The 17110-nt window shown below is 42.5% G+C and overlaps 1 long non-coding RNA gene across 8 annotated transcripts in view; it reads right to left on the bottom strand.

Annotated features, from left to right (window-relative positions):
• LOC306996075 overlaps window positions 1-17110 on the bottom strand; it is a 90031-nt gene that overhangs the window by 23463 nt on the left and 49458 nt on the right. The window contains exon 4 of one of the 8 annotated variants that reach the window (XR_013797006.1): window positions 7330-7566. The exons of 6 other annotated variants lie outside the window; for them this stretch is intronic. This is a non-coding gene — a long non-coding RNA (uncharacterized lncRNA). Of the gene's footprint in view, window positions 1-7329; window positions 7567-12407; window positions 12479-17110 lie in introns of those variants that run through there. One more of the 8 variants, XR_013797013.1, reaches the window with a different exon arrangement.

The raw sequence follows: 17110 nt of genomic DNA, 5'->3' as shown, positions 1-17110 counted from the left end.
GTCCATGTGCGGTGACACCTCTGGACAAAGGCGTGAGCAGAGGGGACCGCGACTTCGGATTCCAGACTAGGAAAAACAGGTGGCTGGTATCCTATACTACACTTAAAAGGAGAAAGGCCCGAAGACGATACTGGCAACGAATTGTGGGCGTACTCCACCATAGACAGTTGCTGACACCAGGAGGAAGGATTCTTCGCAGCCGTACATCGCAAAGTTCTTTCCAAATCCTGGTTGGCTCTCTCAGTTTGACCATTGCTCTGGGGGTGGAACCCCGAAGACAGACTGACCGTCGCCCCCAGCAGCTTACAAAACTCTCGCCAAAATTTGGACACGAATTGGGGTCCCCTGTCGGAAACCACGTCTGTCGGGAGGCCATGTAACCGAAAGACATGATTAACGACTGCAACCGCTGTCTCCTTGGCTGAGGGCAATTTGGGCAAGGGAATAAAGTGAGCTGCCTTCGAGAACCGGTCCACCACGGTTAAAACTACCGTGTTACCCTGGGAGGGTGGGAGGGCGGTAACAAAATCTAGCGAGATATGGGACCAGGGTCTCGAAGGCACCGACAGCGGTTGGAGTAGCCCATCTGGGGGTCGATTGGACGCCTTGCCAATGGCACAGACTGAGCAAGCCAAAACAAAATCGTGAACGTCGCGAGCCATAAGCGGCCACCAGAATCGTTGTTTGACTACAAATAGAGTACGACTAACTCCTGGATGACAGGCTAGACTAGAAGAGTGACCCCACTGAATGACGTCTGGACGAAGTTTCTCTGGCACAAATAAACGGTTAGTAGGACACCGGATCGGAGGCGTTACCCCTTCTAGAGCCTGCTTGACTCTCGACTCGACCTCCCAAGTGAGCGCAGAGATAATTAAGTTCTCAGGAAAAATGCGCTCGGGAGTAGATGCGTGTTCGGAACGATCAAAAATACGCGACAAAGAATCGGGTTTGATGTTTTTGGAACCCGGACGATACGAGAGGGAAAAATCGAAACGGCCGAAAAAAAGTGCCCACCGAGCCTGCCTGGAGTTCAACCTTTTGGCGGTCCTAATATATTCCAAATTCTTATGATCGGTCCAGACCATAAAGGGTACCCCTGACCCCTCTAACCAGTGGCGCCATTCTTCCAAGGCTAACTTGACTGCCAACAACTCCCTGTTGCCAATGTCGTAATTACACTCAGCAGGTGATAGACGATGAGACAAAAACGCGCACGGATGCATCTTGTTGTCTGAAGGAGAGCGTTGGGAAAGAACTGCGCCTACCCCCACCTCTGACGCGTCGACCTCCACCACGAACTGACGTGAAGGATCAGGGGCGATGAGAATGGGAGCCGAAACAAAGCGGCTCTTGAGTTTGGAAAAAGCAGTTTCGGCTGCTTCTGTCCACCTGAACGCAGTTCTGGGGGAGGTCAAGGCAGTCAGAGGCGCGGCTAGTTGGCTAAAGTTGCGAATGAAACGCCGGTAGAAATTGGCGAACCCCAGAAACCTCTGTAGGGCCTTACGGGAATCTGGGTTTGGCCAGTCTACCACAGCCTTAACTTTGTCAGGATCCATACGCATTCCCTCAGCCGACACGATGTGTCCTAAGAAAGGAACCGACTGTGCATGAAAAACGCATTTCTCCGCCTTGACAAAAAGCCCATTCTCTAACAACCTTTGGAGTACTCGTCGGACGTGCTGCACATGTTCCTGGAGAGACGAAGAAAAAATCAGAATGTCATCCAGGTAAACATAAATAAACTGATCGATCATGTCTCGCAGCACGTCATTGACGAGTGCCTGAAAGACTGCTGGACTATTGGACAGCCCGAAGGGCATGACCAAATATTCAAAGTGTCCTCTAGGGGTGTTAAAAGCAGTCTTCCATTCATCCCCCTTCCTGATGCGGACCAAATGATAAGCATTACGTAAGTCTAATTTTGTGAAGAGAGACGCTCCCTGCAACCTCTCGAAGGCTGAAGACATCAGCGGCAAAGGATAAGTATTCTTCACCGTGATGTTGTTCAGCCCCCGGTAGTCAATACAAGGTCGCAGTGATCCGTCCTTCTTCCCCACAAAAAAAAACCCCGCCCCCGCCGGAGATGAAGAAGATCGGATGAACCCAGAAGCTAGAGAATCAGAAATATATTTCTCCATAGCCTGCCTCTCAGGAACCGAGAGTGAATAAATCTTGCCTTTAGGCGGAGACGTACCTGGCAGTAAATCTATAGCACAGTCGTAGGGACGATGCGGAGGAAGAGAAGCAGCCCTTGACTTACTGAACACTTCTCTCAGGTCGCGGTACTCCGAGGGCACGTTTGACAAATCCATCACCTCCTCCTGTAACACAGGAACAGACACCACAGAACATGCAGACACAAGACAAGACTTATGACACTCAGTGCTCCAGGCTGATATGGTTCTCTGTTTCCAGTCAATGCGTGGGTTGTGATGATCTAACCAGGGATGACCAAGAACAATGGGTGTGTGCTGAGAGTCCATGATGTAAAATGCAATGGTTTCTGCGTGGTTTCCTGAGGTGATGAGTGTGAGATCCTCCGTGATCTGAGAAATGGCTGGAAGAGGCTGTCCATTGAGAGCATGTACCGTGATTCTCTGGGGAAGTGTTCTGAGGGGAATTTGAAACTGTAACGCGAAAGAGTGATCCATAAAATTACCTTCTGCCCCGGAGTCCACCAGTGCGGTGCATGGGTGATCGTGGATAGACCATCGGAGTCTTACCGGGAGGATGGTGGATGTGGATGAGGACTTCTCGGCGGAGATCCCACCCGATAGTAGCCTCAAACTTACTATCGGGCTTGGCCTTTTACCGGGCAGGCGAATGCAAAGTGCCCCGCTCCGCCGCAATACAAGCAAAGGCCTTGGGACCTCCGCCTCTCCCTCTCCTCCCGGGAAAGCCGAGCTCTACCCACCTGCATAGGCTCGTGATCGAAGGGACCGGCCGCGTCCATGCCACTGGACCGTAGATGTTCCCTACCTCCGCGAGGCATGTCTGATGGCGCTCGTGGTCCCACCCGAGCTAGGCGAGAGTCCACCCTCAGGGCCAGATCCATAAGATTGTTAAGGGAGGTGGGCAGGTCCAGGGCGTAGATCTCCCTCTGGACGCGGTCGGCCAGCCCATGCAGGAACCTATCCCACTGCGCCTCCTCGTTCCAGCGACACTCGGCCGCCAGGGTCTTAAATTCGATGGCGTAGTCAGACACCGAACGATCCCCCTGGCGCAGTTCTGATAAGACCCTGGCAGCCTCTCTCCCCGCAACCGCACGGTCGAACACTCTCCTCATCTCGGCTGAGAGTGCCTGGAACGAGGAACAGCAGGTCTCCTGGTTCTCCCACACCGCCGTTCCCCATAGTGCCGCTCTCCCAGTCAGCAACGTGAGTACGAAGGCCACCTTAGATTCCTCCCTCTCGAAGATTCTGGGCTGCAGGGCGAAATGCATGCCACAACGTGTAAGAAATGGACGACAGAAGTTGGGCTCACCAGAATATGGTTCCGGAGTGGGTAAGCGGGGCTCCGACTGGGAGGCGGGCACTGGTGGAGTGGGAGGAACAGGCGGTGGAGCTGGCGCAGCGGGAGGTTGCAGCTGTTGAAAACGCTGGGTAAGCTCGGACACCTGCGAGACGAGAGCCTGAATCGCACGCGCTGCTTCCTCCTGATGCCGATCCTGTGCATCCATCCTCTGAATGCTAGCGCGCACAAAATCGTCCATGGTTGCTGAAGTTCCACCTGCTGCTTCCATGATGTGGTCGGATTGTTCTGTCACGGGAGGAACACAGGAAGCAAAAGCAGGTACTCAGAATATTTATTGTTACACAAAGAAGTACTCAGTCCACTATCCACTAGGCTGGCGATTCAGGCTCACGCAGGGACCCGATGGTCAGACGAGTGCAGGTGAAGTGAGTAGTGCTGATCCAATCCAGGTGCCGACGTGAAGTGAATAGGAATACCACACGGAACAGGAAACACAGAAGGAACCCAAGACACGACCGATCTCATGGAGAGGAACAAACAACAATCCGACACTGAAACAGAGAATGAGGTGAGTATTTATGGGAGATGGAACGAGCTGCAGCTGTGAGTGATAATGATGGTAATCAGCTGGAGCGCTGATAGACACGTGAGCGGGACAACGCCCACTCACACATAAACAAACAAAGACACGAGACGAAAAGGAGGCAATGCACTTGACCACCGTGACAATAACGTTGTGCTTTCGGTCGCCCACACATGCTGTCTGGTGCACGACTAGGTCAGAAAACAGCATTTGTAATTGGAAACTAAACTCTTAACAATATCAAGCTGTGATTCAAAGAAAGGCCTACGGTGAAAGGGGTTTTACGCAGTTTAATGTTTTTGTCGACGATGTTCAGTATGTGGTAAAAAGAAATTAGATTCAATATTTCAAGATCAAAAGATAGAAATCGATTTTATTTTAACGTAGGCTCATTTGAAAAACGTGCCTCCAACTACATTTTTTACAACACAATACCATCTGAAATGAACAATAGTGGCAGTCAACTTTTATTACTTTTCAGCCAAATTATAATTAAAGGGGCAGATTCTGAATTATTAAAGACTTATTTTTGGCAAAGTTCCTTGCACAATACTACGCTGAGCGCACGTATACGAGTCACGTGAAACATGAGTCATGATAAAAGAGCTAAAAAACTTCTACCAGCAAGCTAAAATGGCACTTGTTGGCATTGTATGGCACCATATGTGTTTTTATAGCACATGCTTTTGTTAGCACTATCGGCTAGGATTAGCGTAGGTGGTACGTTATTTTCAAATGCCACAGTATTAATCTATTTGATTATTTCAATAAATAAAATAATTTCACCGGCACATTCATGTTCATCCGTTTCAGACAAAACTTAATACTGTACTAGCGGCACTTACTGGAAATTTCACTTTTGAAAGTGTCGCGAAACGTGCAAGGCTCAGGCTCGTTTTTTACAGTGAGCCTGGGTTGAATTTTTTCCTTTAAACAGCTGTGGAAAAAAGTTCTCCAGATCTCGAACTCCATCACTTCGTGCAAAAGAGTGACTGAACGAAGAATGGAGAGATATAATAACAGATCGAGAGAGAGAACGAGGTGTCAATTGCTAGCCGTCAACTCATCTGATGTCCTCCCCGCACATCCAGAAGCGCTCACGTGTGAAAAGCCGCCGTAACTTTCACCGGGGACATTTTTGACGAGCGGTGAGGAAAGAGTTTGACAGATCCGGGCGACGTCAGGCCGTCTCTGGGCCATTTGGCATGCGGTGGGCGTCTGGCATGCTGAAGACTGCCTGTCAAACGCCTATGACTCCATAGAGTGGTGCGGGGACCCTACGGAGCGGCAGATGGGCCATTAAGGTAGTATTAATGTAGATGCCATGACTTTTCCCGCGCTGACTGGGACATGCTCTTTAGAACTGCGAGCAGCTGCTGCCATTTACTCCGACAGCTCCCCGCTAACTTTGGGCCAACTGGCAGAGCTGGAGTTTTTGTACCCAAGTAAAGCTAGTTAGAAAACGCTTTCAGGGTTACCCTCCTGAACATAAATGTGCTGTCAATAAGATGTAAGCATACAATAATGTCTTCTCGCATACATTATTGCTTTAATATGAAGCCTAGCTTGTCTCAAATACTGTATGGATTAGCATACACCTGCATTAGCAAGTTAAGAAATAGGAGTGTACACACACTAACAATTATCGCTCTAATCACAGCCAGCAAATATTGAGCTGTAATGTAATGTTTTCATATTCATTTAGCCTCTAAGCACTAATATCATGCTTTAATTGGGAGAAAATTGGCTGTTGCTGAAAAATACAGAATAATCAGGAAAAACAAGCATAGATAAGCACTCCAATAAGACACATTCTACTCCTCTAAATGAACTGAAATGGGATATTTTCAGACCATTAACAAAATCACATAGACAAAATCCTATTAGCACAATTATTTCTTTCCTCGTTGCAATTTGCAGAATCAGAGACGTCTAAGCTGCACACTTTCATGGCTAGTTAGCACAGGAACCCATTCCAGATAAAGGAGAATATCAACCGTCAGACACTCAAAACAAATAATATCCTCATCAAATATCACGAACAAATAACAAAGCACCTTTGATATTTACACATAACAACAAAGTAAATGTGATCCGGGCAGCTGGCTATATTCAGATTTTTTTTTTTTTTTGGGTCACAATATAACTGCGCATCAGGAGAGTTAGCGAAACATGCTAATTCTGCTGCTAACACTTTGACAGAGTTTCATGTGTGCTTCTCATTCGCTCTCAGCCAAATGACTTGCAACTTTATTGCTGAAAATGCAGTGGAACTAATCCAGCTAATCGGCGCAGCATCTGCTGTGCTTTCTGTCTTTCTCTCGCTTAGCTTCCCAGGTTTCTCTCTCTCTCTCTCTCTCTCTCTCTCTCTCTCTCTCTCTCTCTCTCTCTCTCTCTTCTCTCTCTCTCTCTCTCTCTCTCTCTCTCTCTCTCTCTCTCTCTCTCTCTCAGATGAGTTCAAACAGTGCTGTTTGACGTACAAGTGAAATGGTATTATCGCAGAGGTGGACTTTCGCATAGCTATTTGTGGCAACCTCTCACAATATCGTCATATCAGTTTGCAGCTGACAAACTGATGTTTCTTGCCCATGAGGGTTGTCATGATATAAAATTTCAGAAATCAGTAGTGAAATGTCATGATTCTCAATACCAGTACAGTCATAACACAGCAAAAACTAAAAGTTTACAGTTAAATGTTAATACAACTATATATAGTTGTATAGCCTATATATATATATATATATATATATATATATATATATATATATATATTTAATATATATATATATATATATATATATATATATATTAAATAAAATATTGAATAGCCTACTTGTAATATTTATTCAATCATAAAAAATATCATGCAAATAGACAATATCACTAGGTTTTCCCAATTATTCATCAATTAGGTAAAAAATGCTTCTTAAATGTCTCATTATTCAATTAAACTATTTCTTCTCAGTTTTGTTGTTTTATTAATATTAGATTAACATTAGACATTCAAGACAGCAGAAGTCTCTATTAGGCTGCTTTAACACTGCAAGGCCTACAATGCCCCATTGTGTGTGTGTGTGTGTGTGTGTGTGTGCGTGTGTGTGTGTGTGTGTGTGTGTGTGTGTGTGTGTGTGTGTGTGTGTGTGTGTGTGTGTGTGTGTGTGTTAATTATAGTACAGACTTGTTACAAAAGTACCAGTACTTTTGACACCCTTAGTGCCCATCATGTTGTACGTGGAGACCCATGCAAATGAAGCGTTAACTAAACAGACCTTGTGATTGAAGGGTGGTCACGATGGGACTCTGCGTCTCTGTAAGGACACTATGACAGACTGTCTTTGACTCGTATGCACCGCTACTCAATCAAGACCTCATATCCTGTTTGTGATCGGCGAAACACCAGAAGGCTACTCGTTCTGCCGTCCCTGAAGACAAATCTGATTGAGATCCCCTTGACGTGAGCTGTGAGGACACTCGAAGACAACGAGAAATCATCACTGGAGATTATTCTAGAAAGATATAGGGGGAAAAAAACACTTCTGATGAGGAGTATTGATATAAATAAGTGAGAATGGATTCATACAGCAGCATAAATCAATAAATGTAAATTATGATTTATAAGAAAGGTTTCTAGCAAATGCTATCTGCATATTCAAATAGGGCTGTCGCGTTAACCGCAATATTGTAGTACCATTCTACAGACAAAGCCAACCGCAGAGGAATGAAAGTAACCGCAGCAAACGCGATAGTCGCGTGTTTTCTTTTTTCATAAGGCTATACCCTTCTTGTTTTGAACTTCGTGCAAAGACTATTGAATGTGCTGATAACAATACTGTTTATCATGGTGATTTGTACAGAGGCTTCATGGATTTGCACTTAAACAGACAGTGAGAGAGATCGACTGAGCGCGTGCGATTACCTGTGTCTGTCTTTGAGGTCAAGTCATATATATTCGTGAAAAGGTTGCCTTGTCCAAGGAAAGCAAAATACTTGTTTTATCACCCTTTTAGCGTTTAAGGGTTTTCACCATGAATGGTGGTCAGCATTACACAGCGTGAGGAAGCCACGGGAAAAATAAATCAGCGAGTTACGCATTGAATCAATGCCATATTGGTCTCTATTAAGGGCGTTTTCACACCTGAGTTCATGTTTTGAAACATTTTATACATTCGGTACAATACATAAGTTTTGGTTTGGTTTCACATTGCAATTATGCGAGCGCACTAAAGAACTTTACATGACATTCTTGCATCTTGTCGTCATCATCTATGTGGGCTGCATCTTGACATTGATTGGTTTGTAAGCGTGTGCCTGACGTCAGCGTGTTGTCAATTGACCCTTCGCAGGGAGCTTGATTGGCATGTGATCTGACCAATCATACTTTGCCATCCACCATTTTGTCCGACAAAGCTGTCAGGAGAGTTAGTAGATTAACATGGGAGGATTTGAACTTAAAAAAAGGAGAGTACTGACGCCTTTCCGCGGTTAAAACAACATTCCTTCATATGTTCATTCATGTTTATTTGATGCTATAAATTAACTAGAAGGAAGAGATGATCGACTTTGTTTAATATCAAAAGTAACCTGTTCTGACTGCCCTGCTCCGCAATGTATTTTTCACTGCGTGAGAACATGTTGTGGTGTGAGAGCGGCGTAGCTTGTTGGACATAGCAACAGTAACTAAAGGGGGCGGGTCTTTGCGAACAGTCAATTCAGCGGGTAACTTTGACAAGAATGAAAAAAAATAAAAAACTTTGACAAGAATGAATGAACAGACGCATATTTTAGCCACTATACTGCTATTATTATGGCATTACTACCTGCAGCACCAACTATACTCGAGGCTAGTTCAAATTCGCCAAATGAACGTCCTCGTTGTGCAAACATTTTACCGTCGCCGGCAGGAAAGGAGGAGAAGACTTCGAGAACCACCGGAACTTCCTGTAAATGGTCTAAAACGAAGAAACGAACCAAACATGTGTTCAGTTTGATCCGGACCAAGACTACCTCTTTTCGTCAGACCAAATTTTCTCTGTTTGGTCCAGACCGTGGTACGGGGGAGGTTTCACACCTGTAATTTTGATTCGGATCAAACCAAAAAGTCAGAAAAACCGGACCAAACAAGGTAGGTGTGAAAGGGCACTAAGTGAAGCATCAGCTTCAGCATTACCCATGCAAGGCATTGCTGGTCAGATGAGCCTTGAGAAGTGGAGCTCAAAGTTAAAAAATAATTAACACCTTGTTTCATTACATCTATCCTTTAATTAATCAGCGTTTTGAACATGTTTATTGAATGAACAGTTTAATGACTCACTCAAAGAAAGTCTGATGCAGTAACAATGTAAATGTGACATGTATGTAGGCTGAGATGGGACGGTTACCGGCTTCACGATAAACCACCATAAAATGTACTGACGGTTAGTATTATCGTTTAAAATTGTATTATCATTAAAACCGTGTTTGATTATCGTGATTTTATTAACACACCGTAAATTCTGTCCAGCCAACAACAGTCTGACAGTCGAGAAGGAATGGCGGAAGGCAGGCAGTGACCGTGCTCAGCCTTTTAAGAGGACCAAATCTAAGGTGTGGTCATCATTTGGCTTTTACAAAAGTCCTGAGGGAAACTTAATTGAGGATGGTCACCCTGTCTGCAGAACAAAAACTTGCTGCAATAACGCTGAGTCGTCTTGCGTGACCATCACCCACTGTTGACCTCAATACCCAAACCTATGTCTGGGAAATAATTGGGCACAAAATGTTGTTTTGAGTTGAAATATTTGATCTCACACACTTGAAATAAACATGAAGCTTCCGCGAAGAAAAGTTTGAACAAGTTCAAACAAGACTACTATTAAGATTGACATAAAGGATAATAATATATAGATTAATTGTAACGTTACACTTATTACACCAAATTGTTTTTTTTTTACCACATTACTACGGGGACATATTGAATTGAGATTAATGTTTCAAATCTTATCTGTTTATAAATCCATTTTGTAGCTACAGCGTACAAAAAAATCGTCCAGACAAGATGATCTCAACAATATTATCAAACTCTGTAAACAATAAATCAACTCTGATTTAATTTTCAATACAATCAAAAACAGAGACGCAAGACGGCAAGTTGTATTTGAATGAAACGAGAGAGCATGTCCGTTGTGATACACGGATGTGCGCTGTGTTATAATGCGTTGCTATTGACGACGGTCATTATAATGAAGGAAATGCCACAGAATAGACTCTTGCTTAAAAAAGTGCGTAGTATAAAACTTGTTGAAATGTTTTCAGTGTGAGCACCAGTTATTTTTGAACATTTTAATTTTGTTTTAACAAAACCGTGATAATATTGATAATCAGTAATCACGATCATTTTGGTCACTATAATCGTGAGATGAAATGTTCATACCGTCCCATTCCCAAGGTTGAGTGACAGCCTTTCAATGTGCAGAGACGCTGTTTAGTTTCGGTTACATTGGTTACTGAAAATGTCCTTGTTTTTGTGCATGCTGACCACATCGTAACACTTTTTTATACAGCAACTAATAACTATAAATATAAATGAATCCAAATAAATAAATGGTGATAATACTCAAAATTACCGGAAGGGAAATTCCTTCACCGCGACAGCCCTACAGTAGATTCAACATAACAATTAAAAGATTTACAAAGAAAACAACTGAAGGCCCATTGAAAGGTGGAATAAAAACAGTTTGAACTGGGGCAAAAAGCCTCTAAAGGGATCTCCAACCTGCAAAAAAACGGGATCCCAGTGTTTTTTTTAGCAAGGTGAGCATGACTGCTTTGCCATGCAAATGCATTCAAAGTCGCTCTAATACCGTGCAGTTATTGTAGGGCAAATGAGCAAAGGCTTTACATTCGAGAAAAAAGCCCTCCAATCGCATGATGCAATATCCGCGTGTGGGTGTGTTATAAATAGGTTATTTTGGCTTTTATATATTTATTTATATACATTTTGCTACACAGCTGGAATAATAGCGGTATTAGCTCGGCACTAGAAGCAGTCGGTTATTTGCTAACAAGACGATTAACATAAAAAGGCAATGGTAAATGTTATTTTCCAGCACCGCATGACAACGGAGATGCAGTAATCATATTATTATTTGTATTTATGCCGTGATTAACCAGACATAATGCTCATACAGGCTGCGTGTCTTACAATGCCTCGGTTTTGCCACACTTCAAAAAATGTTTCATGCACAGGAACAGCAGCGTTTAGGGAAATAAAGTATCGCTGTGGGATGCGATCAGGAGAGGATGACGGCTTAAAGAGTGAAACGGCATGGAGAACAAGCGAAAGGAAAATACTTGAACATGCAAGTCGATGTGTGATGCACACAGGAGGAGAAAGTGTTGCTCCCTCTGCATGCAGCCACACATATATTTATACACACACACACATTGAGCTGGATAAGTGTGACTCGGAGCGTTTTGCTAATAACATGCAGAAACCAGAAGCTCCTCAGCCGAACAGATGAGAAAAGAAAGAGCCTCCTTCCTCAGAGGCCAGGCCAGACGCGCACACACAAACCATCAGCACACAAGAGACAAAGACTGAAAGAAGAGCTGCAACACAAGAACACATCACACACTACATACAGTAAACTCCAAACAGACGTTTAGGATGACAGTGTCATATGAGCAATAAACCGCACACACACCGATGTGTGCCCGCTTAGGAAAAAAAAAAAAAAACACATTGACGAGAAAAAAAAAAAATTCGTCATCCAAGCATGACATGTCGGAGACAATTCCGACTTAATGAGCGTTTTGGCAGCTTCTGTCGAATGCAGACAGTGATTAACCAAACACTTCTGAGTACAAGGCACAGTGGTGCTCAAAGAAAACAGTGATGATCTCCACTTAATCGCCGCCAAGCCCAGAGCATCTGCCCGGCCAGCGCCGCACGCCCGCTCCGATAGGCTGTCATATCTCCCCAGAGTCTGACGGCCATATGCTCGGGCTCCGCCGCTCACGCCCGAGGAAGTTCGCTTTCTGACAAAGCGTCGGTGTAAATATGACATTCAAACAAGTGTGCCTATTCAGCCAGAACCAAGTAAGCCAGTGAGAGACAGGAGAGATGCGGGGAGAGTGTGTATACATGCTACGAGTTTGTGTGGGCTTGAAGAATGGATTGTTTCCTCACAATTTGGAACAATTTCCTTCCAATTTTTGGCTTTTTTTTTACAATTTTATAATAGGGATATGGAGAAGCAGGGGGAACAGGAACGAGATCAGGATTGGGAAATCACACAAGATGGACTCAAAGTCACGTCGTCCACATGAGCGCCATTGCGCAGAATGTTGGAGCACATGTACTACTCACCAGACCATGTTTCTGACACTTTTTCTTGTTGGAAAATCCAGAAGGTGTATGTGTGTGTTTCCAGCTCTCTCGTCCTAGTAAACAGACAGAAGCATTCACATATTAAGCAAGATACTTTGAAACAAACACTACAAGGCCTATACTACTTTAAACCACTTTAAAGTTTATCAAGCTCCAAGACGCTCATGATGTAAAGTAGTTCAACAAATGCACAATCAAGCCACTCAGTAAATTAATAAAAAAATAAAAAATAAAAATAGTTCACTACACGACAAGCTTCTAATAGCAAGCAGCTGACAACAATTAAGATATTTAAAAGGTTAAATTGGACCGAAGCAATTTAGAACAACATTCAATCAATCAATAATAACTAAATAAATAAAAATTAACTCAAGTATTTATTTATTTATTTTAATACCTATACAATTTGTGTTATACATATTATTATATTATATATAATTTTAGATATTAAAAAAATACTAACGCAATATTTATCATGCATAGAACATGAGGATCTCAGTTTGGGTGACAGTTTTACATAAAAAAAGATCAATTTACAATAAATGCACTAATTAATTAATAACGCTACAAAAATACTGAAATTTCCATATCTGAATCGGCTTCAAAGTAGAAGATAAAAAGAGAAAATAAAATACCTCACAGAGATTTTTTCACGGTGACTTTAATGATTCAATAAATCATTTTTAAAACCGGCTGATTTCCATTAACTTTCTGAACTGTTTGATTGTTCCATCATTCCACCCAGCTGCAAAGCTATATATGCTAAATCATTGAGACGTTAAAAATTTTTCACATTTTTTAAAGCAGCTGAGATATAGTGCTGAAGAGTTTTAGTAACATCAATATATTGAGTTACTCTGCTAATGTGCAAACACACACTGACATCTGCATACATTACATGTCCTCCAAGCAAATACCCACCTTCGCGTACCCATTCTGCATCTCCACGTTCTCTATAACAATGCCTCTCTACATAAATGTCCCTATCAAATACCGTCCGGTGGCCAAACGTGAGAAGTGGCCCCTTGTCGCCCCCTTTCCTTATTCAGCCCCACCTCAGACTGCAGAGAATGGATCCAGAGAGCCATTGTTCTGGTCACTAGATTAACTTTCATGACCATTCACAAACCAATGTGACTCTTGAGTATGACATCAAAATAATGTCGATCAATCCATTTAATAGTGAAGCTTATAATGGGCTACTGTTGTAGCTGAAACACTAGCGGCGATGCCAAACAATGGCCAAACAGGTGTGAGAGGAAACCGAAGCGCAGGGTTACACCTTATCAGGCTTAAGATAAAGAGGATACAGTTATAGAAGATAGAATTACGACAGTCTCACTGACCGGTTACTGTAATACAGAAAGCCAGTACTCTGGTCTGGACTAACAAGCATTCTCACAACAAGGAACAGTATCATGTATTGAGCCTGAGGGACAGCCTGAGGAAATTGAGTGAAGACCAAAGAAACAAAGAGTGCCGTGGAAAGGAGTTTGATGCTTGTCAGAGTGAGGGCAGGACGAGAGGCCTTGGGTAATGCTAGATTGACAAGAGAGGGGTGAGCTAGGATCAACAAGACACCCAAACCCACCCAAACACACTCACAGTCGCACACATATCTGGGCAGACGGCCAGATGTGTGAGAGTGTGTGACAGGATGATAGACGTGGGGGGGGGGGGGGGGGGGGGATACGCACGCAAAAGCACTCTGTGGATCATGCAGGAAAACTTGTCAATGTCAGTGAAGATGAAAGAAGCCCGCCGTAATAGCGTAGACACACACATACAAACAGATACAAGGGTCCCAAGTTGCATTCAGGTGTTTTTGGACTAGAGCGTTTTTCCAGGTGGTCCATAAGAGAAAGATTCAAAGAAAGAGAAACAGAGAGGATAATTCCCTAATCAGTTGCAAGACTTTGTCATTCTATTCAGTCCAAACTTGATTCTTTTGTCATTAAGTTGAATAATAGATTGTGACTTATTCACAAAACTACTGAAATTGAACTGATTTTTGTTTGAAAGAGATGCCTGAGTGCATTTTCTATTGATTATGGGAGAAGATAACCAAATGTAGTGCTTGAAATGAATGTGTGTCAAGCTGAGAGCTGTGGGAACAGAGCGAGGCCGGAGGAGCGAGTGAGCGTCAACTGCACGCCACGCCGGTCTCGAGTCTCACGGAAAAGCTCCGGAAGGATAAAAGGAGGAGTGATGACAGTGAAGGACAAAAGAGGACAAGGCCTGGGACATTTATGTTGTGTTTTATTATGTTTATATGCAGCAGTCGTCCCTGAGGGGCTGCCAATTTCCTATCTTTTTGTGCTTTGTTTATTTTGTCACTAAAGTCGTTGATCATTTGCCACTTACCGCATCCTTCATCCCTGAGCTTTGAACATTGTTACTTGATGAATTTGAGTTGAGTTAACAAACAGGATGCAGAATGCCTATTTAAATTTGAATGTAAGAAAGTAAAATTAAAATGCACACACATATAAAAGAAAAGAAAAAAAATTGTCAGGAAAGTCTGTTGAGACAAACGTTTAATGTTGAAAGTTTGAAGAAGAAAAGAAACAGACAGACTGAATTATTTTGACATCGACTATAGCGCTGTTAGAACACTGAGGAAGACAAGCCTAAAATTGAACCTTTTCAAACTTTTTGTCATCCTAAAAACAAACAGAGCAATTTGGTCATTTTTAATTATTGGGGATGAGACCCCCTCAATGCCTATGATGGTTACAGTCCTGAGTCCCCCTGGAAAGAGAAGAAGAGAAGTACTCCATGTTGAACGAGCTCTTAGCATGATGGAGGTTTCTGTCCTTTCTGGAATCACAGCTGCATCTTGTATCATAGCACATATTTATTCCACCCTTATGTTCACAGACAAAATGTTCTAATCTATACTATCAAACACAGTGAGCTGAGAGAGGAGAAGAATTGTGTGAGCTGCACAAATCCTATATTGAGAATCACACTTTGATGTTCTCAAGATCTCTTTATAATGTGTGCAAAAGTCAAATGGGAATTATACATGATTCTACAGTTTAAGCGTAGCACGCATATTGCAAAGACAGTAAATTAAATGAAAAACATGGACTGCCTAGTAAATTGTTGCTCAGAGTGTGGCAGGACAGATTTAGAGAAGCAAATCAGTACGTGTGTGTGTGTGTGTGTGTGTGTGTGTGTGTGTGTGTGTGTGTGTGTGTGTGTGTGTGTGTGTGTGTGTGTGTGTGTGTGTGTGTGTGTAATATGCAGTTCAGAAGAACAGAGTAGTCAAGAGGCCCTTACATACAGTAGAGTCATTTTAGCAGCAACGTCTGTAGCCAAAACGTTAAGAGGCACTTTTAGATGGCCACTTCAGCCAGGTGTGTGTGAGTAGAAAGGGTAGCCAACAAAACGAGTGGGTAATACTGAGCTCAAGCAAGTGGTCCACTTCACATGAGGGTATCCTCAAATTATCCAACACCTCATTTTGGTTTTGGTTTTTGCCATCTCACAGCCAGGGGCATTTGAGGTGATAATATTCACACAAACACACATCTCGAGAAATGCAATGAAGATTAACATATCACTCCAACTCCAACAATTGATATGATGGTTTGCCTGGGTCAACCATTTCAGAGCAAATCTGACTGGCTAAACCAAGACCGATCAAGCAGAACAAGTAGTAGTCCTACAAATGATTTAATCTAAGCATATCTGCCACATAGTATAGTAGCCTACCTACTTTTTTTAATTACAGATATGACACAAGGAAGAATGACATACACCAGAAAACGATGCTCAAATTTTTAAAATATATGTAATGCATACACTACCGTTCAAAAGTTTGAAGTCATTAAGATTTTTTAAAAAGAAACTAAACGTTAAATTGATCAAAAGTAGCAGTAAGTATTTCTATGTCAAACAAATTCTGTAATGTGAAACTTTCTATTTATCAAACAATCGTGAAAAAAAAATCACGTTTTACACAAAAATATGAAGCATCAACAGTTTTCAACGTTGATAATAATAAGAAAGGATAAGAATGATGATAATAAGTAACTTGAAATTAAGTATAAAAAATTACCTTTTTTATATTTCATAGTGAGATTTTATTAATGTGTCACAGCAATATAATTTTGACTTCTTTCAAGAAGATTAAAAAAGTGTAATATCCCCAAACTTTTAAACAGTAGTGTATATAAAATATATTTAAACAGAATTGTGCTAATTTTTATACAAATAAATCCAAATAAGCTTCTTAAAATTATTGTGATACCAGGTTTATGGAGGCCAAAAAACACTGTCTGCATATCACCAGGCCTAAAGAGGAAAGTAATGCTAAAACTGACTGACTGCATTTTTTTTTCCAGTTATGAACATTATCTTGCTTCTTGGGGAAAAAAAATGGAGAGCTTAGTGTAACATTACAATAATGATTTATGAAATACTAATGAACACCATTTGCCCACGCAGCCACCGCCTAAAGCAGACCGGCACTAACTGTACGATATTGTTTATCCCTCATCCGCAGATACATTTCTTTCCTCACTCTGTTTATTTCACATCTCTGAAGTAATCCCAAAATGAGGCACCTGCGTGCACTGCCACCCGTCTGCTTGTTTTCTCCGTGTCTGGAAAATAACAAATCAGCGTCTCGCATTATTTCCGGCGTGGTGGGGAACGAAAGGTCCTTGCCCCAC

Source organism: Phoxinus phoxinus, assembly GCF_949152265.1.
Source record: "Phoxinus phoxinus genome assembly, chromosome: 3".
NCBI classification, from domain to species: Eukaryota; Metazoa; Chordata; class Actinopteri; order Cypriniformes; family Leuciscidae; genus Phoxinus; species Phoxinus phoxinus.
The sequence above is the reverse complement of the archived record's forward strand: the minus strand, read 5'-3'. Positions and strand labels throughout refer to the sequence as shown.